The sequence below is a fragment of the Cherax quadricarinatus genome, chromosome 59 (genome assembly GCF_038502225.1).
Source record: "Cherax quadricarinatus isolate ZL_2023a chromosome 59, ASM3850222v1, whole genome shotgun sequence".
In the NCBI taxonomy this organism is placed as follows: domain Eukaryota; kingdom Metazoa; phylum Arthropoda; class Malacostraca; order Decapoda; family Parastacidae; genus Cherax; species Cherax quadricarinatus.
In genome coordinates this window covers 15,425,598-15,451,330 of record NC_091350.1, presented here as the reverse complement: position 1 = coordinate 15,451,330, position 25,733 = coordinate 15,425,598, and the positions used below count along the sequence as shown (strand labels likewise).

Genomic DNA, 25,733 nt, shown 5'->3' with positions numbered 1-25,733 from the left:
GTGTGTGTGTGTGTGTGTGTGGTGTGGGTGTGTGTGTGTGGTGTGGGTGTGTGTGTGTGTGTGGTGTGGGTGTGTGTGTGTGGTGTGGGTGTGTGTGTGTGGTGTGGGTGTGTGTGTGTGGTGTGGGTGTGTGTGTGTGGTGTGGGTGTGTGTGTGTGGTGTGGTGTGTGTGAGTGGTGTGGTGTGTGTGTGGTGTGTGTGTGTGTGTGTGTGTGTGTGTGTGTGGTGTGTGTGTGTGTGTGTGTGTGTGTGGTGTGTGGTATGTGGGGTGTGTGTGTGTGGTGTGTGGTATGTGGGGTGTGTGTGTGTGGTGTGTGGTATGTGGGGTGTGTGTGTGTGGTGTGTGGTATGTGGTGTGTGTGGTGTGTGGTATGTGGTGTGTGTGGTGTGTGGTATGTGGTGTGTGTGTGGTGTGTGTGGTGTGTGTGTGTGGTGTGTGTGTGTGTGGTGTGTGTGTGTGGTGTGTGTGTGTGTGTGTGTGGTGTGTGTGGTGTGTGTGGTGTGTGTGGTGTGTGTGTGGGTGTGTGTGTGTGGTGTGTGTGGTGTGTGTGTGTGTGTGTGGTGTGTGTGGTGTGTGTGTGTGTGTGTGTGTGTGTGTGTGTGTGTGTGTGTGTGTGTGTGTGTGTGTGTGTGAGTGTGTGTGTGTGGTGTGTTGTACTCACCTAGTTGAGGTTGCAGGGGTCGAGTCCAAGCTCCTGACCCCGCCTCTTCACTGGTCTCTACTAGGTCACTCCCTGAACCGTGAGCTTTATCATACCTCTGCTTAAAGCTATGTATGGATCCTGCCTCCACTACATCGCTTCCTAAACTATTCCACTTCCTGACTACTCTGTGGCTGAAGAAATACTTCCTAACATCCCTGTGATTCATCTGTGTCTTCAACTTCCAAATGTGTCCCCTTGTTGCTGTGTCCCATCTCTGGAACATTCTGTCTTTGTCCACCTTGTCAATTCCTCTCAGTATTTTGTATGTCGTTATCATGTCCCCCCTCTCTCTTCTGTCCTCCAGTGTCGTCAGGTTGATTTCCCTTAACCTCTCCTCGTAGGACATACCTCTTAGCTCTGGGACTAGTCATGTTGCAAACCTTTGCACTTTCTCCAGTTTCTTTGCGTGCTTGGCTAGGTGTGGGTACCAAACTGGTGCCGCATACTCCAATATTGGCCTAACGTACACTGTGTACAGGGTCCTGAACGATTCCTTATTAAGATGTGTGTGGGGGGGGTGTGGGGGTGGGGTGTGTGTGGGGTGTGTGTGGGGTGTGTGTGGGTACGTACTCACCTGTATGTGGTTGCTGGAGTAGTTACATACATACATGCGCAAGCTCAAGCTCACTTTGCCCTGCAATTTTATGTTCTCTTGATAAAACAGGGAAGTTACTAAGTCTGATGAGTTGTAAACAGGAGAGAAAGCGTTTTCATCCATCTGAGCTCGGAAAAGCTTCGCTTGCTACTAACTATAGAAGTAGGAATGCAAGGAAACAAAGCATTACACGTAGTATTAGTACAAAGTCAACCCGTTTCTGCAAATAAAACAGTTTATTAATCATCTTGCAATTATGCAATTCACTTTACAAATCTGTAGCATCATTATCTTAAGTCTCGGGTCTATGTTCATTTGTTCTAGCTTCAAGCAATCTTCAATTATCTCTTACTTTTTTCGTTTATTATACAAAGAGCCGAACAATGAGCCAGTTTCTCGCATGTAGACTAACACAGAGCTACTCACCAGCATTAAGGCATCTTCCTTGGGGGTTCAATAGGCAATGATAAATTTTATACGAGGTAAAGGACAGCTTGGACGGAAGCACCAGTTGGTGTATTTGGTGGCAAAGAATTCCCATGTCCTTCAGTATTATCAGTTTATCAGTGTCTTAAGCTATATCCACAAAGCGAACTAGATGGATTTTGGTCACTGCGCCATTAGAGAAAGGTATCCCCGAAGCCCATAAACCCAACCCCCCTCCCCTACCTAAGTTCATGAAAAAAAAATAGAGGAGCATGAAGCTCTAAATGGCAAATGGGTACCCAAGCTCTAAATGGCAAATGGGTACCCACATAGCCCAAACCATCAAGATACCAGCTTTTCAAGTTTAAAGCCAAAATGCACCAGTACTTTCAAGTCTGAAACCGCTCAGGTTATAGCCACTGAGGTTTAAAGTTGACTGCACGAGGCTTCACAATTTATTGCACGAGTCATTACTGAAAATTTTTCGTACCTCCGTAATAAAACCCGCAAAATTACATATACACTGACCAAAATAAATTCATATATTTCTCTAATACACTTTAGCGTTTATTATTAAAATAAAAAAGCGCTAGGCCCACTAGGGTCATACAGCGCTGTAGGGCAGGTGGTGTTCTTGGATCAAAGAATAGCAAGGGTGGAGAGGATAACAGGTAGAGGAGTTAGAAACGGGCGTGAGGAGTGCTAAATGAAGTATTATCAAAGTTTGTTTAATAAATCGGTTACAAAGAGGGAGTCTGTCAAATGTGGGGCCGTCAGCAACGAGGGAATATAAAGTACGGGTGTTAGAGCGGCGACGACGTTGAAGGAAAACATGGTAATATGAAATTGGAAAATATGGCAAATTGAAATTGGCACCTGACAGTTCTCACAGAGGGGAACAAGGCGCCTCCCCATGAGATACCCATGAGTAAGAGGGGTGTGTCTGATGCGTGGACGGGAGACCATCGATGATAAGGCCAGAAACAAACCTGGTTTGATAGAATGTAATTTGTTATGAGTCATACCGGACCAACGTTGTTGCCAATGACAGCGAAGATGGTTAGAGATTACAGCAGAATAGTATGAGAATAGAATACCTCTATATGAAACTGGGAGATCATGCATTCTGACCGTGCAGCAGAATCTGCATGCTCATTGCCCTGAACAACATGACCAGGGTCTCAACAGAAAACGATTTCTTTGTTTTTGCTGGTAATGAGGCGCAACCCAAGTTGTATACGAAGAAGTAGGGGATGAGGTGGATCAATTTTTTTTAATAGCTTGCAAAGCACCAAAAGAGTGAGACAATTACAAACATTGAGGTAGGTATAGATGCAATATCAGAATTGCATACAACTCAGCTGTAAAAACGCTAGCAGTCTAATAAATGACCTCGTAGTATGCTGTCCGGGAACAATGCTGCAATCCCGACACCGTCAGGGAATTTAGAAATATCACTGCACAGTGCGATGGCATAAGAAAGACCGGATGTGATTTAGACAAAGAGACCGAGGAGCAGCTGTAGTTATTTGGGCTTTTGTGCAAAAGACACGAATCGTCGGAACCTCCCAAGGAGGAAGTGAAAAAGTAGAAGCTAGATGAACATATAAAGGGGGGCAAATGACGAGAAGGCAAGAGCGAGCGAAGACGAAGAGAAGGGGGAGTAAACGGGGGGCGGCCAACAAATAATGGACCTCGTTGGAACGCAGGAGGGAGAGATATATCATAATCTACACTTGGAAAATCTTGGAAGGAATGGTCCCAAATCTGCACACAGAAATCACTCCCTACGAAAGTAAAAGACTGGGCAGGCGATGCAAAATGCCCCCAATAAAAAGTAGGGGCGTCATTGGTACACTAAGGGAAAACACCGTAAGTGTCCGGGGCCCAAAACTGTTCAACAGCCTCCCATCAAGCATTAGGGGAATTGCCAATAAACCCCTGGCTGACTTCAAGAGAGAGCTGGACAGATACCTAAAGTCAGTGCCGGATCAGCCGGGCTGTGGCTCGTACGTTGGACTGCGTGCGGCCAGCAGTAACAGCCTAGTTGATCAGGCCCTGATCCATCGGGAGGCCTGGTCATGGACATGGCCGCGGGGGCGTTGATCCCCGGAATAACCTCCAGGTAACCAGGTATTATGTCCGTTACTATCCTGTATGTAGAGGATCATGAAGATTATGAGCGGAGGCAATGAGCGTTACTACGATCGTTCAAGGATGGAACATTCGCCTCTGCGTAGAGGCTCTCGACAGGCGAGGAGCAAAAAGCACCGAGACAAACGTATTCCCTGATGATGAATGGGATCAAGTTTAGAAAGAGTTGCAGGAGAGGCCGCTGAATGTATCTGGTCACCATACTCTAGCATTTATAGTTTAAAGCCACTTGGAAGCATTCTTCAGTTATTGCATAGAACCTCTACTAAAATTTGACCGACTGATACAAGAGATTAGCATTTGTGTAGACTGTGCAAGCAGGATGACGTGCAGAATCGTAAGCCGTTATACACTAGATTAAATCTGCCCCAGAGCTAGGTTGCGGAAGTAAGAAAGCACTGGAAACCCATCAAAGGTCAAAGGTATTGTTTATTATAAATGGTATAATCTTACTTAAGAGCTCAAAATAAGTGCTGAAAGTCTGAATCTTAGAAGAGGCATTCTTCAGCTACTGCGAATTCAAGAATACCAAGTTTATTAACTATGATAGTAAACTAATTTGCATCTACACAACCTAAACTAACAGAGTACCACACTATTCATAAGATGTATCAGCCGTCAAAGATTGAAGCTGCTCGAAAGAGGTATTACTCGCACTTAATAGAAAATACTTTTAAAAAAAATATTGGTAAACTTGCACCTATACACTATAGTATAGGTGCAAATTTCCCAATCTTATTTTTAAAAGCAGGACGCATCTGTATTGAAAGTTTGAAGCCGATCAGAAGAGGTTTCCTCATATTACTAAATATCTCAAAAACCTGGAAAAAGCCACGTAAAAATAACCAGAGGGCATAAGCAAATGTCAGTAATTCTATGAAACTTTTCCCCGAATAACCATAAACCAGCAATGAAAATCTGAAGCCGACCGGATCAGACGTTCAACGTGAACAAAAACCTTGGACAAAATGCTGTTAACCACTTAAAGGTAACATTTCGGGGATAAGTAATGAGTATAATTATTTTTTTCAGATGACTTACACTTGGAGTATAATAAAGTACGACTGAAAAATACTTCGACACTACGAGCAGAGCTGTGGCTTTTCTTTGATGTTATCACATTAGACGAGCTGAATCAGCTCATTCTGTATTTTTTTTTTAATTCAATGTACATGTGACTTTAATCTTAGGAAACTAAACCACTCAACCATGAGTGGTTTAATTTCAATTTATTAATAAAAAACTGACGGTAATGCAGTTTTTAGAGCTCCTAAATTTTGGCAGCCTAGGCAACCAACCGCTCGAGTTATTCATAAATATTCTAGTCATTAATGTTAAGATAAACTTTAGCTCTTAACCACGAGAACCCCAAGTTTCATTCAATGTGGAAACTCATTGCCAATTCCCCCCTTGATTATAAACTATGTTTACACTCTCCCTCCATCGAAACATAGGAAGGTAATGTATTTTGCATCAACCAATAAAGGTGATAATAACACGAGCTGGATAAGTATAATTGTCGACCATAGCGTAATCGAGTCGAGTGGAAATCAGTGAGCAATGACGTCTGCTAATACTATATTCACTAATTCATAACCTCAGTAGCGATAACCTACTAACTTTATAAGTATTTCGAACTGTTATGCATTCTAAATTACCCTTAATACTTAAATCATCCAGTAAGCACTTGGAATAGATTATAGGATAATTTAAAAATGTACCGATTTTGGGAGTGTGTGTAATAGGCGTCCTCACCCATCACATTTCAAACTCCATCCCTGACAAAAGTGTCGTGGTCAGGGATAACCTAGCTGGTAGATTACGACCTCTAGATTTTACTTAAGCTTTGTAGATCTCTAATACCCTGGCTCAAGCTAAGTGCTTATCTTTAAAACACCTTCAAAATCAAAATCACTTGTTCAAAATCACTTGTACATTGATGTTGCAAAAGACAACGATCTGTAGGGAATCACCTTGTACCTTCCACATGTTATTCAGCCTCTTATAAACCTCTACCCTTTCACATGATTCTAAGTATATCAGCTTTTCAGAGCCAGGTGTAGGTTTCTACATTTGCTAAACTACGTACACAAATACGAGCATTTTATTTTGTATAATATTCCGGCCGTCTCCCACCGAGGGTAACCCGACTTCGAAAACACTTTGTGCCAACATCCCAGTTCAGATGACCTACGAAACCGTAACATCCCCAATCCTTCGTTCAGTGTGCAGGCACTATCTCCAGGACTCAAGTCCAGCTAACCGGTTTAACAATCCCTTCATTAATATTACCATACTCGCACTCCAACAACGTATCAAATCATGAAAAACCACTTTCCTTTACTCACTCGTATCTAAATATGCTCTCACAAGCATGTTAAATGTCCAAGCCCTTACTACTCCATCCTTTCCTAGGAACGACCCCTAATGCTCCTTCCCTTCACCCTAGATTTATATGCTCTCCCAGACGTCCTATTTTTGTACATCCTCTCTAAATGTTCAAAGCACCTCAACTCCACACCTCCTAATATCCAAACTCCGAATTCTCTGCTTAATATTCACGACACACATTGCCCTCAAACGCGACATCTCGACTGTCTCCAATCTCCTCGCTGCAGCACGCAAAACCCATGCTTCACCCCTTATCACATGCATTTTTAATAAATAAATGCAACGAAAAGCTTCCTACCTTTAAGTGAGTATTGTTCACTGTGTTCTTTAGTGTGAACACCTGGCCTACACATCCTAAAACATTGTTCCTTTGCAATCCTACTGTCTTACCCGTAATTCTTTCAATAACTACCACACACTTCACCCGGTATCCTCAACAGGCTTATTCCCCTATAATTTTTTGCACTCATGCCATTTTTCTTTATAGAGCAACTACACAAGCTCTGCCAAGCCCTAGGTAAGTTCCCTTCTCTCATGTATATACTGAAAAAATGCACCAACCACTCCAAAACTATAACCCTACCTGCTTTTAACATTTGTCTTAATCCTATCTATCCCAGCTGCACTGCCCACTTTCATTCTACTCACTGCCTCATGGACCTCCCCCACACGCTTCTGGCTCTTCCTCATTCCTGAGAGGCGCCTCCCCATGGCCCCCCCCCCTGCCCAACGCATGAAATTACTACCTCCCTCTCTTCATTAACATTCAACAACTTACAATATTACCTTTATCTTCCCACTACCTCCACCTTCCCATCTAATGGCTTTCCACTTTTGTTTTTAACTGTTAAATCCATTTGTTCCCTAGGCTTGCTCAACTTATTAATCTCGTTCCAAAATATCTCCCACGCTCTCATTAGTTCTCATTTTGTACTCTTAACTTCTTACTCTCCATATACTCCTCCCTCTTTATATCACAGTTACATCGTAAAAACCTTTCAGTTTTTCCCACTTTTAGAACATTTAGGTCCCCCCACAATAATTTTCTCACTTGGTTCGAAACTTCCTAAACACTCACTTAACACCTAACATATCTTTCTGCACACCTCTTTTCCGCAGGTATATAAATACGGTTACCCACTTTTCACATCCAAACCATTTTAATCCACATAATTCTTGAAATTATACACTCTTATTTCTCTTTTCTTTCCATAGTTGATCATTTAATATTACTGCTACACCTCCCTTACCTCTAATTTTCTCAGATACACCTGGCTTAATCCCATTTACACCTCTCATTGAAATTCTCCTACCCCTTTAGCGTCGTTGCGCTTAGAACTAGAACATCTAGCTTCTTTCCATTCATAAGATTCACAATAAATTCTTTCTTCATATTCGTACTACACCCACGCTCAAACAATCCACCTTTAAATTTTTCTTCGTCTTTTTAGTAATTTCTACAGAAGAGGGGGTTACTAGCCCCCTTGCTCTCAACATTTTAGTCGCCTTTTACGACACGAATTACTGGCTTACGGAGGAAGAATTCTCACCTTCCCCATGGAGATGAAGGGAAACACTAAAAGAACAAGAACTATAAAGAGAGAAGAAAACACACATGAGTGTGCATATACATGTACATGTACAGTTGTATGTGTAGTATGAAGTAAATACAAGTAGAAGTGGTAAGATGAACCTGTCATCTTAACTGTTTTTAAGAGAAAAAACACCAGCAATCCTGCCACTGTAAAACAATTACGGGTTTCCGTTTCACAGTTTTTGAAAGGCAGCAGCAACCACCTCCCTGGGTGGTTGCTGCTACCATCATACTTACCTATATATTAATTTATTTTGATTTAAGGGAGAGCCCCTGAGTATGGCAAAATAGGAAATCCAGGGCAGCCTCTGTCGAAGGTTCTTGTAAGCTTAACCTGGCAATGTTATTTTTTCATGATACACAAATAACCATAGTTATACACAACCATGATTATGCATAATCAACCATCATGCACAATCAACAACCATCATTGCACACAACCATACGCAAAAAACCATCATTATGCACAATAAATAATCACTGCACACAACCATTATACACAACCATCATTGTGCACAATCAACAACCAAATAACTTGTCATGCACCAAGCAACTGTTGTCATGCACAGTCAACAACCAAGTAAATACTGTTATGCACGCTCAACCAGCCGTTTTAATGTGCAATCAATAACTGTCATGTATCAACTGTTATGCACAATCAACAATCAAGTATTGTTATGCTCAAACCAAATAATTATGCTCTATCAGCAACCAAGTAATTGTCGTTATGCAAAATCAAGAAACTATTGTTGCAATCGACAACTTTAAGCACAATTGCCTGTTATACACAGTCAGCAAACAAGTAACTATTGTTTTGCACAGTCAACAACTACTGTTATCCAAAGTAATGAGCACGATCAACAACCATATTATGCACATCAACCAAGTAACTATCGTTATGTACATCAAGTAACTTTCGTTATGCACAATCAGTAACCACATAGCTATTGTTATTCACAATCAGCAACCAAGCAACTATAGTGACACAATCAGCAACCAAGTATTGTAACTATCGTTACACGAATTAATCTCATTACTAACATACTATTTAGTCCTTCGGTGTTAAGTATTATTATTATTATAATTATGGGGAGCGCTAGACCCGTAGGATTATACAGTGGGGAGATGGAAGGTATTCAGGCTCAATTCGGGGAACCGGAGCACAGATCCAATTCCCTAGATCAAGAGCCCCTCACCAGCGTCAAGAAACCTCCCTTGAGGGGTCGGTGTTAAGAAGTTTTAGTCTCCTAGTCTTAGTTTGCCCCAAATGTTGTGCACAGACGTTCAACTTACTGTGCTATGAATAAAGTCGACAACTGTCGTTCACTGCGACTTTTTAGGCTTTTTGTACTGTGAATAAGAGAGAGATGGACGAGGAAGTGGAACTGTAGCCCTCGTATTGTATTATTTTTTATTTTATTATCACACTGGCCGATTCCCACCAAGGCAGGGTGGCCCGAAAAAGAAAAACTTTCACCATCATTCACTCCATCACTGTCTTGCCAGAAGGGTGCTTTACACTACAGTTTTTAAACTGCAACATTAACACCCCTCCTTCAGAGTGCAGGCACTGTACTTCCCATCTCCAGGACTCAAGTCCGGCCTGCCGGTTTCCCTGAATCCCTTCATAAATGTTACTTTGCTCACACTCCAACAGCACGTCAAGTATTAAAAACCATTTGTCTCCATTCACTCCTATCAAACACGCTCACACATGCCTGCTGGAAGTCCAAGCCCCTCGCACACAAAACCTCCTTTACCCCCTCCCTCCAACCCTTCCTAGGCCGACCCCTACCCCGCCTTCCTTCCACTACAGACTGATACACTCTTGAAGTCATTCTGTTTCGCTCCATTCTCTCTACATGTCCGAACCACCTCAACAACCCTTCCTCAGCCCTCTGGACAACAGTTTTGGTAATCCCACACCTCCTCCTAACTTCCAAACTACGAATTCTCTGCATTATATTCACACCACACATTGCCCTCAGACACGACATCTCCACTGCCTCCAGCCTTCTCCTCGCTGCAACATTCATCACCCACGCTTCACACCCATATAAGAGCGTTGGTAAAACTATACTCTCATACATTCCCCTCTTTGCCTCCAAGGACAAAGTTCTTTGTCTCCACAGACTCCTAAGTGCACCACTCACTCTTTTTCCCTCATCAATTCTATGATTCACCTCATCTTTCATAGACCCATCCGCTGACACGTCCACTCCCAAATATCTGAATACGTTCACCTCCTCCATACTCTCTCCCTCCAATCTGATATTCAATCTTTCATCACCTAATCTTTTTGTTATCCTCATAACCTTACTCTTTCCTGTATTCACCTTTAATTTTCTTCTTTTGCACACCCTACCAAATTCATCCACCAATCTCTGCAACTTCTCTTCAGAATCTCCCAAGAGCACAGTGTCATCAGCAAAGAGCAGCTGTGACAACTCCCACTTTGTGTGTGATTCTTTATCTTTTAACTCCACGCCTCTTGCCAAGACCCTCGCATTTACTTCTCTTACAACCCCATCTATAAATATATTAAACAACCACGGTGACATCACACATCCTTGTCTAAGGCCTACTTTTACTGGGAAAAAATTTCCCTCTTTCCTACATACTCTAACTTGAGCCTCACTATCCTCGTAAAAACTCTTCACTGCTTTCAGTAACCTACCTCCTACACCATACACTTGCAACATCTGCCACATTGCCCCCCTATCCACCCTGTCATACGCCTTTTCCAAATCCATAAATGCCACAAAGACCTCTTTAGCCTTATCTAAATACTGTTCACTTATATGTTTCACTGTAAACACCTGGTCCACACACCCCCTACCTTTCCTAAAGCCTCCTTGTTCATCTGCTATCCTATTCTCCGTCTTACTCTTAATTCTTTCAATTATAACTCTACCATACACTTTACCAGGTACACTCAACAGACTTATCCCCCTATAATTTTTGCACTCTCTTTTATCCCCTTTGCCTTTATACAAAGGAACTATGCATGCTCTCTGCCAATCCCTAGGTACCTTACCCTCTTCCATACATTTATTAAATAATTGCACCAACCACTCCAAAACTATATCCCCACCTGCTTTTAACATTTCTATCTTTATCCCATCAATTCCGGCTGCCTTGCCCCCTTTCATTTTACCTACTGCCTCACGAACTTCCCCCACACTCACAACTGGCTCTTCCTCACTCCTACAAGATGTTATTCCTCCTTGCCCTATACACGAAATCACAGCTTCCCTATCTTCATCAACATTTAACAATTCCTCAAAATATTCCCTCCATCTTCCCAATACCTCTAACTCTCCATTTAATAACTCTCCTCTCCTATTTTTAACTGACAAATCCATTTGTTCTCTAGGCTTTCTTAACTTGTTAATCTCACTCCAAAACTTTTTCTTATTTTCAACAAAATTTGTTGATAACATCTCACCCACTCTCTCATTTGCTCTCTTTTTACATTGCTTCACCACTCTCTTAACTTCTCTCTTTTTCTCCATATACTCTTCCCTCCTTGCATCACTTCTACTTTGTAAAAACTTCTCATATGCTAACTTTTTCTCCCTTACTACTCTCTTTACATCATCATTCCACCAATCGCTCCTCTTCCCTCCTGCACCCACTTTCCTGTAACCACAAACTTCTGCTGAACACTCTAACACTACATTTTTAAACCTACCCCATACCTCTTCGACCCCATTGCCTATGCTCTCATTAGCCCATCTATCCTCCAATAGCTGTTTATTGTATTATATGTATAATGAATAATGAATATTTTAGTAATAATAAACTTTATTGCATAGAATGAAGAATAAGGTAAATTATATTAATTTATATATCTTGACATATATATCTCAATGTATACACATCTGTATTAAATATACACCTATGTACAGACCTCAATTTATATATACCAATATCTCAACGTGCATATATAATATAACGTTCACAGTTTCACTTATCAAGATTGTTGTGAAATATGATTAAGATATGTCTGGAGCATTAACTTTACAAACATTAGCACTTTAAACTAAGGATCAAAGTGAACAATTTAATACCAGGAAGAAAATTCACTTAAGACAAATGCACAAGTACAGTAGTACATGTATATACCGCAGCACTACTGCAGTGTCTGTTGTACAACACATCGACAACCAAAAATGATGACAACCATAAGGTTCTGACCTATCACATTTCTGACATACCCTAGCTCCTAGACAATACTACGTGCGCATTCTTTGGCTGAGCTGTACAAGTGACTTCTTTTTTTTTTAGCAAATACGACACTTTAATGCAATATGGAAAACTTTATTCGTTTTACTTATGCCAATCTCTGTATTTACATACCATTCCAGTTACGACAATGTCTTATTCACATATCTGCATACAACATTTACAGATATATTTTACCCAATATTGGCTGCAGGACTGGAACTGTACTTGCATATTGCCCAGGATATGACTCTCAGAAGGATTTTTTTTCTATTATGTTTACATGCGTATTAGTCGGCTAACACACACGTGCTAATTTTTACTGTTAGGTGAGGATGGGCAGTATACGGGTAAGGATATTACCCGTACGCTTAACCCGGCCTGGTAAACAAAGTTGGGACCGTGTAATTGTGAGCAGGATGCTCTTAGCAATTAATTACGGTTTACACCAGTATGACAAATAATGGTGCGAGATACTGGAATGAGTAAAGGAAGTTAGCTGAAACGAAAGGCCAAGTGGACCGCATGATCATGCCCTCGTGAGCAGTCCCCCTTGAAGGGACTGCAGAAGTTTGGCAAAACCAATAACACACTAGAAAATTCCTTGATGCTGGTGAGCGGCTCTTGATCTAGGGAATTGGATATGTGCTCCAGTTTCCTGAATTAAACCTAAATACCTTCCACATCCCCCACAGGCACTGTATAATCCTACGGGTTTAGTGCTTCCCCCTTGATTATAATAATAATACACTAGAAACTAGAAAGAAGTCAAAGCGCATATCGTGGCTGCCGCCAACATGCCTTCTCTCCACTTAAACCTCTTGAATTTTTTTTTTTTGGTCTATTATTTCTTTACATTGTCAAGTTTATGGTAGTGTGCATAAGTGCAATAGCACTTACTGCGGCATTGCAAGACCCTGTTTTCTTGTATATTTTTTTTCATAAAGAAAACAGGGTGTTGTAGTGCTGCAGTCACTGCTATTGCACTATGATAAGTGGTCTCAGTAACACGTATACACGGGGTTTATCAGTACCATAAACCTGACAGTGTCAAGAAATATAGACCACCACCGAAGGTAACGAGCATCACGGCGATCAAGGATGGAATATTCATTTCTGCATAGAGGTTCTCAACAGGGAATGAACGAAAGGCACCAAGGCACAGACGGAGACCTTGGTGATGAATGAGATCTAATTTAACAGTTGTGGGAGAGGCCGCAGAATAGATTTGGTCACTATAATCCAGCTTGGACAAGACTAGGGTGGAATGCAAACGGAGGAGAGTTCAACGATCTGCTCCCCATGAACGATGAGCGAGAACTTTATGGAGATTTAGCCGACCATGGCAAGTTGTCTTTAACAAAGAAATGTGTGGTCTTCACGTCAGCCGGCGATCAAAGAGCAGACCCAGAAACTTGACCGTATCACGTCAGAATATGTGAACCGTGCAAGTACAAGGGAGTATCCGGAATAAGAGGACGTCTAGTGAAGGTAATGAACCGGGTTTTCGTACTAGAAAACTTAAAAGCCGTAAGAAGTGGTCCAATGGGAGACTCAGACTATCACAACCTGAAGAGAGGCTGCTACTAATCGACAGTCAGCGCCCGAGTAAGCTATAGCATCTCACTGGTCAAAAGAGGCATATATAGGCGTATCAAAAAAGGGGAAGAGCAGTTAAGAAAACAATGTATTCAATTAAAGAGAGAAAAGAAATAAGAAAAGCAAAATGGAATTATGAGGCTAAAGTCGCAAGGGATTCGAAGACACCCAAAAGGGTTCTTTCAGGTATACAGAAGTAAGATTAGGGACAAGATAGGCCCACTTAAAGAGTAACTCAGGTCAGATCACAGACAGTGGTAAGGAAATGTGTGAACTTTTCATTACCTACTTCCTCTCAGTTTTTACTCAGGAAGATACTAGCGAAATTCCAGAAATAATAAATTATGTAGAACAGGAAGATAAACTATGCACGATTAGGGTAACGTGACATGGTCCTCGGACAAATAGAGAAATTAAAACCTAACAAATCTCCAGACCCTGATGAACTGTTTGCAAGGGTGTTACAGGAATGTAAAGAGGAACTTCGCATACCTTTGGCTAATCTTTTCACTATATCACTACAATCTAGCATAGTGCCAGACAAGTGGAAAATGGCAAATGTAATACCTATTTACGAGGCAGGTGACAGGGCCTTAGCTTCGAACTATAGACCAATAAGCCTTACTTCCATAGTTGGTAAATTGATGGAATCAATAATTGCCGAAGCAATTCCTAGCCATCTTGATAGGCACAGATTGATTAATGAATCTCAACACGGTTTTACAAAGGGGCGTTCCTGTCTTACGAATTTACGAACTTTCTTCACTAAGGTGTTTGAGGAGGTAGATCATGGTATTAAATATGATATTGTGTTTATGGACTTCAGTAAGGCTTTTGATAGTTACACATCAGAGGCCGTTGAGAAAACTTAAGGCACACGGAATAGGAGAAATTTTTTCTTGGGTAGAGGCATGACTGACAAATAGGCAGCAGAGAGTTTGCACAAATGTGGAGAAATCAGAATGGGGGGCACGTCATGGGTGGTGTTCCACAGGGGTCAGTGTTGGGCCCCTTGTTGTTCACAATCTACATAAATGACACAGATGAGGGAATAAATAGCAACATAAGCAAATTTGCTGATGACACCAAAATAGGCCATCCAATTCATTCTAATGAGGACATTAGAGTACTCCAGGATGATTTGCAAAGACTGATGCAGTGGTCGGAGAAGTGGCAGATGCAGTTTAATATAGGCAAATGTAAAGTTCTAAATGTTGGACAGGAAAGTAACCATGCCACATATAAACTAAATAACGTAGGTCTTAATATTACGGATTGCAAAAAGGATTTAGTCCTGGTTAGCAGTAATCTGAAACCAAGACAACAGTGCATAAGTGTTCGCAATAAAGCTAACAGAATCCTTGGCTTCATAGCAAGAAGTATAAACAATAGAAATACTCAGGTTGTTCAACTCTATATATCTTTGGTTAGGCCTCATTTAGATTATGCTGCACAGTTTTGGTCACAGTATTAGAATGGATATAAATGCACTGGAAAACGTACAAAGGAGGATGACAAAGTTGGTTCCATGTATTAGAAATCTTCCCTATGAGGATAGACTGAGGGCCGTGGATCTGCACTCTCTAGAAAGGTGTAGAATTAGGGGGAGATATGATTGAGGTGTATAAATGGAAAACAGGAATTAATAAAGGGGATGTAAATAGTGTGCTAAAAATATCTAACAGACAGGACTCGCACCAATGGTTTTAAATTGGAAAAATTCAGATTCAGGAAGGATATAAGAAAGCACTGGTTTGGTAATAGAGTTGTGGATGAGTGGAACAAACTCCCGAGTACTGTCATAGAAGCTAAGACGTTGTGTAGTTTTAAAAATAGGTTGGATAAATACACGAGTGGGTGTGGGTGGGTGTGAGTTGGACCTAACTAGCTTGTGCTACTAGGTCGGATGCCGTGCTCCTCCCTTAAGTGACATGTCTGACCTCACTAGGTCAGTGAGGTCAGATGGTCAGCGAACTTAAGCCAGTGGGAGAACCGGACCTGCCTCGCATAGGCCAGTAGGCCTGTTGCAGTGTTCCTCCTTTCTTATGTTCTTATAAAGTGACAACCAAATATGCGAAGGAAGAATGGCAGGGTCATTTATAGCTAAGAGAAGAGGAGTAGTGCTGAGGACACAACCTTGTGGAATTCCCTCCGCTTGTACAAAGTCTGAGGAAAGCGAGGCGCCAATACGGACCCGAAAATGTCTACCAGACAAGAAAGCAGCGATGAAGTTTGATAGATTACTGTGGAGGCCTAAGGAGTGGGCTTGGGCTAAGATGTTATACCTTCAAGTGTTGTCATATGACTTCTCTAGATCAAAAAAGACTGCTAGGACAGAATGGTTGTTAGCAAAGGCATTGTGAATATATGTATCTAAGTGGAGCAAGGGGTCTACAGTAGAGTGGCCTTTGCAAAAGCCATATTGGCGAGGGGAAAGGCTATTGTGTGTTTCAAAGAACCACATCAGACATCTATTCACCAATCGTTCCATCACCTTGCAGAACACACTGGTCAGAGCAATGGGATGATAGCGAGAGGTGTCAAGTCCCTAGGTGCCTGGTTTGCAAAACAGTAATACAATAGCCGATTTCCAGTGTTGAGGGAGAACCCCTCACGTCCAAATTAGATTGAAAGATGGTGTTTTAACAACGGAAAGGGCCATAGAATGGGGATGTTGAAGCACACTGATGCAGATTCATCAGGTCCCGGTGCAGTCGGCTGGCAAATGGAAAGCGTGGACTCCAGTTCTTGAACAGTAAAAGGTATGTATCGTTCCAGTCACGGTATTGTGCCTTTTTTGTTATGAGTAAAAGGTATGTTATATGGCTCCAACCCATCGGTGGAGAAATCTAAGAGCAATTGCTCTTTGGTAGGTTTTGACCCAAGAAATGAGGAAATACAGACATGATAGTTCCCGATTGCTATGTCAACTTCTAAGGGTTCTGGGACATCAACTCCAGCAACCTGGAAAACGGGAGCTGGCTCTGGAGTGTACTTACCACAATTTCCACACCTTTTTCCAAATCACACATACAGGGGAAGACGAGTTAATGGTAGACACATAGTCTCACCAACAAGTGCGCTTAGCGTCGTGGATGACACGGCAAGCAACTGCCCTTGCCTGCTTGAAATCCAGCAGATGCTCCATGCTATGATTTTACTGATAAAGGCCCAATGCAGCCCGTTTTAAACGAACTGCATGGGAGCATGTAGACCACCAAGGTACGCATGCCTGAGAATGCCTACCTGAGGTTTGGGGGATAGAATGCATCGCCGCAGTTAGGACCAAGGTCGAAAAGTGGTGTGCCAGTTCATCAAATGAGGACGAAAGGGGGGTCCTCACAATGAGTGGTAAGATGGGAGTACAAGTCCCAGTCTGCTTGAGCAAATTGCCAACGAGGGCTAAGAAACGGTTGGGCATATGTAGTAGAAGTGAAAAGGATGGGAAAGCGATCACTATCATGTAAATCTGGAAGAACAGACCACACAAAATCAAGTGCAATGAGCGAGGAACAGACAAAGATGAATGCAGGAGAGAGACTAAGTATGAGTCAAAATGGGTAGGAGCACCTGTGTCTAAAACATGAAGAGGATGAGATGCGAGAAGAGCCTCCAACTGATCACCACAAGAGTCACAGTGGGACACTTCCCACCGGTGATGGTAAGCATTAAAATCACCCAGCAACAATATGGGCAGTGGTAGAGATGAAACTAAAAATGCAATATCAGAGATACGGAATGCAAGGTTGGGAGGAAGATTAAGAGAGCAAACTTTAAACCATCGGTGTAAATAAATACAGTGGTCCCTTGTTTTTCGTAATTAATCCGTTCCAGAGAGTGTGACTATTATTGAAACTGACGATTTGCAAAACCATTTTCCCCATAAGATATAATGTAAATCCAATTAATTTGTTCCAGACACCCAGAAGTATCAACAAAATTTTCTTTTACTTTAAAGATAGATTTACATGCACAAAAGAATGAACATTCAACATGACAGTTACCTTCACTGAAGGCTGTTGTTGGTGGATCAAAGACAGGGAAGAAGGGAGAGGGAAGAGATTATTGTTTGGAAGGGGCTTCCCCCCTCTATAAGGACTCCAGGTACCAAGTCCTTATCAGGGGTCACTTCCTTAGCCACTTCCCTAGCTTATAGATTTACATGCAGAAAAGAATGACAAATAAATGTAAAGCATTAATAAAATCTATAAATGAACATTTAACATCACACTTACCTTTATTGAAGACTCTTGTTGGTGTATGGAGGAGGGAGGGGAGGCAAGCTTATTGTTGGAGAATATGACACTAATGTCAACTCTGTGGCTTATTTATCCATCACAATTCAGCTAATATGACAAACAATATTACAAAGAAACATGGCATATACTCTAGAATGAATATAATAAGTCATTATGTATTTCACGACTGGTGTTGTGTTGTTGTTGTTGGGTGTATAAGGGCCACTGAGAGCATAAGCCGTCCATAATGGTGATGAAGGCTGCAGCTGAAGTGGCGGTGTTTTCTGTAGCCCTACATAACTCCAACAATATTGGAGGAGTTAGTGCAATCGCTGAATCACTGAAGAAGGCACCCTCTACCACTATCACTATCACTCTCTACCACCATCACTACCACCCTCTACCACTACCACTCGTATTTTTCTATGATTTTTTTCTTGAACTGTATCGTGTTTCTCACATTCTTTGCCAAAGGACTGTCACTAGAAGCTTTCTTTGGAGCCATGGTGGCTTGCTTAGCAGTTGCAAGCACTAAAACGAATGGAATATTATGAAATGTATCGTATGAATGCGTGGGATCGTCCTCACTCACTGATAAACAATGGCATACTGGCTGGGAATGGAGTGTGGGGCCACTCGAGACATGCGTATACGCCTAGGACAAACGACTATTTGCGAGGCAAACGACGATTCGTGAGTTTTTTTATGACTTTTGATGCTTACGAAAAATGAGGGACCACTGTATGAGCTGCAGTATAATGCAGCAAGGAACGAATTAAAACTTGTTGATAGAGTATATCAATGTGTACAAGAAGCGCGCTTTCATTAAATGATTCGTCAGGTAAAGGATCGGAAGAATGTATCAGCAAGTAGCCTGAAACAGGGCAAATGACAGCAAAACGAATTTTGGTAGTTGCAACCCAACACATACTGGGGACAATTGGAGTTCTCCTCGATTGCCCCTAAGGCCACAAATATTCCATTGTAAAAAAGACATTATGTACAGAAATAAAAAAAAGACAACAATAAGAAACTATAAAACCTATGGGCTTTGAGGAACAGTAAACTTAATGCGTGGGGGGCAACAGTAAGAATGACAAAGAATTAGACTATTGCAGAGGAATAGGTTGTTGCATGGGTCATGAAATAGAAGGGGTAGGAGGAGGCAAGTTGGTGTCCATCAGGGGTGTCATCTCTTGTATAGATGAAGATAGCGTCTAAAGTCTCAGATGATAAGGAAGCTGACGATGCCATGATGTCAGAGACAGGAGAGAGAGTGCAAGTAAAGGTCGGAGTAACTATGGAGGCAACCAAAGAGGTCTAAGAAGGGCGGGAGTATCAACCTGGAGAGATGCGCTAGCTGGGGGAGAAGAGTCCTGCAGTGTAACAGGAGAGGAAGGAGGTTGGAGGGCAACTATGGAAGAAGACCTGGGGGATGGACAGGGGAAGAGGGAACTACACTAGGGGGAGGGTGAACCTCCGCCTATGTGTGAGAGCTGGAAAGGAGGCGAGAACTATTCTCCGAGGTAGAAGATAGATTCTGAACAGGAGACGGACGCAAAGAAAGTGTAGGTCTGCAAGGTCTAGTAGACTGAGAAGCAAGCGAGCAAGATGAAGTAGAAGTAGAAAGTGGTGCAGAGGTAGGAGTGTCAGAGGATAAAACTGCAAAAGCATTAAAAACTGGGGTGACTCCCAAAGACACAGACACAGAGGGATTGGGAAGTGGGAGGAATGTCGAGGTTGGAGGTCTGAAGGATACTCGAGCATACGGGACACGAGTTAGTTTTCCTTGAAGGCGGAGCTGAGAGACTGCCATAGTGTAAGGCCCTCACACTTTTTAAGGTAACAGATCTCTCGTTCATTACGATAGACCTGGCACTGGCGGGAAAAGGAAGGATGAGGTTCTTTGCAATTGAAACAAGAGGGGGGAAGACTACAAGACATATTGGAATGATCTGCTGCACTGCAGATTGGCATTTGCCACAGATCTGCAGTGTTTAGTGGGGTACCCAAAACGCCAGTAATTATGACACTGTTGGGGGGTGGGAACTATACTTGACAGACCTCTAAACGATGGCCCGCAATATAGACAGAGGACAGAAGTTCACGGTAGTCGAAGGTTAAACGAGCAATGTTACTAGGAATCCGCCTTCGCCCACGAGCAGGCAGGATGTTTGTATCTACCTTAGAATAGGGAAGCTCTGAAGGACTAATTGTTCTTAAATATCACTGCCGCAAGACAAAAAAAAATCACTCTGTACAATGGTGGACAGTAAGACCACAGTACCACTGCAAGAATTAAGAGTAGCATGCTTACGAATGGTGACTGGTATGTTATCTATGGAAATGATGCGGGAGAGAGCACGAGCTTGCTCTGAATTCTGTACAGTTACGACACGAGCACCGCTTCGAAGTGTTGAAAGATATATTTTGGCCAACGTGCCGTAAATGAGTCTTACCAATTCCATGATCAGACAGATAATCCATTCGAGACATTGTATGTAAATAAAAGAATTTTGTCCATTGCACACTTGTCAGCCCAGTAGGCAAAGGTAGCGAGTGTCGTGTAGGTCGCTTTTGAGCGATGATCGACAAACTGTCATCAGTAGGTTGTCTTGGACGTTTAGGAGTACACTGTATTACTGTGCATGGTCTGACCTGAGGGAGGCGGGCAATCCAAAAACCATCACACAGTATTTGAGGAAGCCGGACGCATTGTGAAAGGTGTGCTAGAAGTAGCAACATTAACAGAAACGGGTGATGCCGCAGCACCTGAAGCAGGTGACGAAGTGTCACCAGCAGAAGGTACAGGGGTACGAGAAGAGTTGAGAGCATGGACTGATAATGAAGCTGGGTCAGAACAGGGTGTGGGGATCAGAATAGGGCCTGGGAGGACGAAGGGTTTCACTGGACGAAGACTTCATAATAATAGGTGCATCTTCTGTGATATCTCCTTTCTTGTTATTTCAAGAAAAAAAGAAAGAGGAAAGAAAAAATGGGACAGTGGAGCAACAGTTGCTAGGAAGCATGGAGGGGCCGAAAGCCCCCCCCCTCATCCGAGAGGGCCTCGAGCCCACTGGTGGTGAAGATGCAGTGTGGAACCCATGCCATACCCTACCCTTCACACCAGTAAACCAGCGCTCCAGGATAGCAGCCTCACATCTGCTGAGCTACCGCGGCGGACAAAAGAAAGGGCGGTCAGAAACCCGCCACAAAGTATACCCCCTTCGGCTGCCACCTCCCAGAACCGACAGGCAGCTTCCGGAAATACACCCATTACCCAAAGGGCACCCTGCCCTCTTCCCGGAAATCTGGGAAGGGAGCAGGGCACCTTCAGATAATTCAGATTCTACGGCAAACCACACCACCCCGGAGGGACCTCACGGAGTGGGACAAACCCCAGCACACCACCTACCTAAAAACTGTAATGCCAGAGGGGAGGACCCCAGAGGCTACAAATGGGACAGGAAACAAGGGGAGGAAAGGGGGAAAAAAGGGGGGAGTATGGGGAGGGTGGGGTAGGGAAGGGAGGATTTGGGGGTAATTAGGTTCGATCGGAGGAAGAATACCAAGAGGTCCAATTCCTCAGACCAATAGCCTCTTAACCGCTGCAAGGAGCACCCCTTAAGGCAACCATTGAAGTAAGACAGAAATGTATGAGAGTATAGTGATACCAAAACTCTTATACAGGCGTGAAGCATGGGTTGTGAATGTTGCAGTAAGGAGAGGGCTGGAGATGTCGTGTCTGAAAGCAATGTGTGGTGTGAATATTATGCAGAGAATTCATAGCTTGGAGATTAGGGGCAGGTGCAGTTACTAAAAGTATAATCCAGAGGGTTGAAGAGGGGTTGTTGAGGGATGTCTGGACATTTAGAGAGGATGGAACAAAATAGGATGGTTTGGAGGGCATATAAATCTGGAGTGAAGGAAAGCAGGGTAGAGGTCGTCCTAGGAAACGCTGAAGGGAGGGAAAAGGAGGTTTTGTATGCGAGGGACTTAGACATCCAACAACTGTGTATGAGCATGTTAGGAGTGAATGGAGGCAAGTAGTTATTACATACATACATCCCTGGTGGCCACTTGATTAGGTACACCTGCTCATTAATGGAAATATTTAATCAGTCAATCACGGAGCAGCACCTCATTGCATAAAAGCATGCAGACTTTGTCAAGAGGGTCAGTTGTTGTTCAGACTAAAAATCACATTTGGGAGAAATGTGATCCAAGTGACTGACTGTAGAATGATTGTTGGTGCCAGATAGAGTGATTTGAGTAACTCAGTGCTGATCTGGGATTTTCATGCACAAGTCTAGAATTTACAGAAAATGGTGTAAAAATACAGCAAGCAGCAGTTCTGTTGGCAAAAATGCCTTGATAATGATAGAAGTCAGAGGAGAATGGCCAGACTAGTTCAAGCTGACAGGAAGGTGACAGTAACTCAAATAATCATGCATTACAACAGTGGTATGCAGAAGAGCACAACACACAGAACCTTGAAGTAGATGGAAGACAGCAGCAGAAGACCACACCAGGAACAGGAAATTGAGGCTACACTACGCAAAAGATCACCAAAACTACACAGTTAAAGAATGGGAAAACATTGCCTAGTCTGACGAATTGCAATTTCTGCTGCAATACGCAAAAATAACAGAACTCAATGGGGGGGGGGAAGTGAAGGTGAACTAACATAATGACAGAGATGTATACAAAGAATTTGATAGAAGGCTCAATGGGGGTTTTTATTGAATAATCTGAGGAGATGCCAGAATAAAAAATAGTAAGAACAGCAAAGATTAAACAAAATTTCAACAACAAAAGAGAAGTAAGAAAACTAAAGAATCTAGATGAGACTAAAGTAGTAGAACGAGTCTGGATATTAAAAGGAACAGATCGAATTGTGGGACTCCTAAGCAAGGATATAAAAGCCAGTTTATGGAAACAGGGCATCTACAAGGCAGTTGTTAAATATACACATGATCCCAATATACAAGAGAAAAGAACATGAATCACTAAGCCAGTCTCACTGACTAACTCCTATACAAACTCTAAGAGTAGGCAGGGGTAACAAGAAAATACTCTGTGGATGTAGGAATAATTAGTAATTAGAAGGCAGAGGGCAATAGCAAGGAAGGTGTTATCAGAGTGAAGTCCCTCAAGGATCCAGTTTGGGTCCCCTGCTATTACTGTTATATACAGTAAATGGCTTATCAAGAGAATACTGAATCATATGATTCACAGTTGAGGGATGTGAAATTATGAGAGGCCAGCGAAAAACTCCCAAGCACTGGCGACTATAAACATGGACAAAGAAGGTGGCTACATTAAATCAAATTCTGTCAAGCACATAGTAATAAAAATAGAAAACGAGGTGAGGACCACGCGGAATACAACCAGAAAAGAGAGGCCGCAGACATCGTGCAAGAAGAAAAATCTGGGAGTAAGCACTGCACCAAGTATATCACCGGAAAACTAGGATAGGATGATAATTTTCCTTGCCCATACCGATACTCAATTTTAGGCAGATACAGATGCCATCAAAATTAGCCAGTACCACCGATACCTATACTTTTGACAGCCTTACTAGAAACGCATACAGATCGTAAAACTCTGTAGAATATGCAAGACTAGTTAACCTACGAACTGCTTTCAAGAACTTAGTTTCGCTTGGGACATTATACACAAGTACATTAGGTCCATCTTAGTGTATGTAATGCCAGCGTGGAAATCGTACTGGATTAAGTATATTAAGAAACTAGAGACAATGCGAAGATTTACACCGAGATTGTGTCGGAACTGAGGGGGGGATGAAATATGAGGAAGATTTAAGGAACACAAGAGGAGGACAATGGGAAACATGACAAAAAATACTCATGGGGTTAGAGTGGATAAAAACATGCCATTTAAGATGAAAAGAAAGGGAGCCAGGGGACAAAACATCTAAAGACGAAGATGAGATATAGGGACGTTAGGGAACACACTTCGGTCTTAGGGTAGCAAGTAGAAGGCATTAGATAAGGAGTGATGGAGAGAGATGATTGAGAAGTAGGGTCAGGATCTGTGAATCCACAGGGCATGCGCGCGCGCGCGCACACACACACACGCGCACGCACGCGCACGCACGCGCGCACACACACACACACACACACACACACACACACACACACACACACACACACACACACACACACACACACACACAGGTTTGCAACAAGACTAGTCCTAGACCTAAGGGGTATGTCCTACGAGGAGAGGCTAAGGGAACTCGACCTGACGACACTGGAGGACAGGAGAGATAGGGGGGACATGATAACGACATATAAAATACTGAGAGGAATTGACAAGGTGGACAGAGACAATATTCCAGAGATGGGACACAGCAACAAGGGAACACAGTTGGAAGTTGAAGACTGATGAATTACAGGGATGTTAGGAAGTATTTCTTCAGTCACAGAGTAGTCAGGAAGTGGAATAGTTTGGGAAGCGATGTAGTGGAGGCAGGATCCATTCATAGCTTTAAGCAGAGGTATGATAAAGCTCATGGTGCAGGGAGAGTGACCTGGTAGCGGCCAGTGAAGAGGCGGGGCCAAACCCCTGCAACCACAACTAAGCGAGTGCACACAGGCACACTCACGCACGCACAGACGCTCACACTGTGGACCTAATAATTGCCAAAAAAGCAAGTCTGACACGTGAAAAAGAATACGAGAGCTCCCTGGGCAGGAGCGACCATACAGCACAACTTTGAATACCTTGTGGTGTGAAGAATTGAGACACTTATGCAACACATGGGAATCTTTATTGAAGAAACGTTTCGCCACACAGTGGCTTCATCAGTCCAATACAAAGTAGAAGTGGGTAAGGAGAGTAGAAGTTTGAGGTAATCAGTCCCTCAACCTGGAATCGATGTATTCAGTCCATCACTCTTGTAGGAAGTGCAGCATAGGACCAGAGAGGTGGCTTATATACTGCGGTGAGATGAGTTGAAGCAGGAGGCGGGATCACATTGGGACCTGCCACTAGTGTAAGTAGGTCGTCGTCAAAAGGGTGGGCAAGCGTTGAAGTCTTTGTACCAAGATCCCATGATGTTGCAGTGTCTGACAGATGTGATGAATGGTTTTGAAAACCGACAAGTTGAAGAATTGAGACACTTATGCTTACCCACTTCTGCTTTGTATTGGACTGATGAAGCCACTGTGTGGCGAAACGTTTCTTCAATAAAGATTCCCATGTGTTGCATAAGTGTCTCAATTCTTCAACTTGTCGGTTTTCAAAACCATTCATCACACCTTGTGGTGTGCAGAACAGAGGGTGTATGTGTAGGTGTAAGATTGATTAGATAGTGATCCAATCAAACCGTTCATGGAATTCAGCCCAAGAAACCTGCTGTCCCATTTCTGAAACTGAATCTTACCTTGATTTCTACACCAGGGCAGTATAAGCCGGTTGTAGGTACATCTCTGGTGAGCTAGAGGCTGGTAGAAGACCCTTCATACTGGTCAGCCTCAACAACAAACAATGAGCATCTAATGATACTGTTAATAGGCTCTTATCGTCGTGAAGTGTGGGAGTCTATGTTGCTCCAGTAGGGACACCAGAGACGCGTGTATGCATCACTGATCTGCAACCAGCTTTGTAGGAGCAAAGATACCGCCTGTTGCTGTGAAATGTGATTAAACTCACGTTGTAACGTGCTAACGGATGTGAGAGTACTTCACTGCACTATACCTAGCGTAGGATAACTCGTCCCAGTTAACTAGGCTGTTAAAATTGGCACACTCAGGAGAGTCTAGCTGCCTGCCGCTTCG

The 25,733-nt window shown here is 42.8% G+C and overlaps 1 protein-coding gene across 7 annotated transcripts in view; it reads right to left on the bottom strand.

Moving 5' to 3' along the window:
• The window catches only part of kri (uracil phosphoribosyltransferase krishah), a 145,524-nt gene that overhangs the window by 81,372 nt on the left and 38,419 nt on the right, over positions 1-25,733 (bottom strand). The window contains exon 1 of one of the 7 annotated variants that reach the window (XM_070097776.1): positions 25,340-25,644. The exons of the other annotated variants lie outside the window; for them this stretch is intronic. The gene's annotated coding sequence lies outside the window, so the exon portion shown is untranslated. Of the gene's footprint in view, positions 1-25,339; positions 25,645-25,733 lie in introns of those variants that run through there. 7 annotated transcript variants of the gene reach the window in all.